This window comes from Elephantulus edwardii, unplaced genomic scaffold, assembly GCF_000299155.1.
Source record: "Elephantulus edwardii isolate Elephantulus edwardi_28Jun2011 unplaced genomic scaffold, EleEdw1.0 scaffold00335, whole genome shotgun sequence".
NCBI classification, from domain to species: Eukaryota; Metazoa; Chordata; class Mammalia; order Macroscelidea; family Macroscelididae; genus Elephantulus; species Elephantulus edwardii.
In genome coordinates, this window is record NW_006400085.1 from 1529946 (window position 1) to 1530972 (window position 1027).

Consider the following 1027-nt stretch of genomic DNA (forward strand, 5'->3'; position numbering starts at 1 on the left):
GAAATTGGAGACTGCCTTTTCCATCTCGTTGAAGAATGGGATTGGTATTTGTATTGGGATTGCATTAAATGTGTAAATTGCCTTTGGTAGTATTGACATTTTCACAACATTGAGTCTTCCTATTGTTCAGGTATTTTTAGAAACTAAAAATGAAATGCAAGATTTATTTCATTTACTACAAACCCTTTAACTTAAAACAAAAAATTTTAAAACAGTGACCTTAATACCTTTGGGGTAATGGGTAGAAATGTGTTAATTTCTTACAAATTATCACTGAGTTGGGTAATGCCAAGTATTATGTGTTTGTGCTTAGAGGCTTTGGGATGCTCTTGAGCCCAAGGCAGGTGCAAGGTGATTGATGAAAAAAAAAAAGAAGAAATGTGCAGCGGATGAGTTTCATTTCTCTACAGATTTTATAAGATGTTCAAAATATTTAAAAACACACTGGATTCCAACTTTATAAAAATTGAAACATTTTCTAAAGGGTGAGGGTGATTTCAATAACTTCAACTCATGCTTTTTGGCCAGGACAGTCTTAATGTGGAAACTGTAAGGAAGAAAAATGTGAGTATTATAGAGTTTGTAAACTGTTTTAAATGAAAAAAGTCTGTACTCTGTTACACATGAAAACTGTGTTAGGAATGTGAAAGAATTAGGTGTTTGTCATAAGAAGAGGTGTCTGTAAAACATGCAAACTATATTCCATTTTATGGCGGTTCAGTTTATTCTCATTAGACTTTCGTAAGTTGTTGTTGTTGTTATGTGCCATCAAGTCACTTGCAACTCAAATCGACCCTATGTACAACAGCCCTAAACTCTGTTCTGTCCTGTGCCAACATCACTGTCTCCAACACACTCTTCCCAATTATGCCAGTCACTGAATCAATCCACCTCCTAGAGGGCCTTCCCCTCCTGCCCTGCCCTCCACTCTCCCAAGCATGATGTCCCTCTACAAGGACCAGTCTCTCCTTACAACATGACCAAGATGTGTCAGACAAAGCCTCAGAATCCTTGCCTCCAGGAGCAG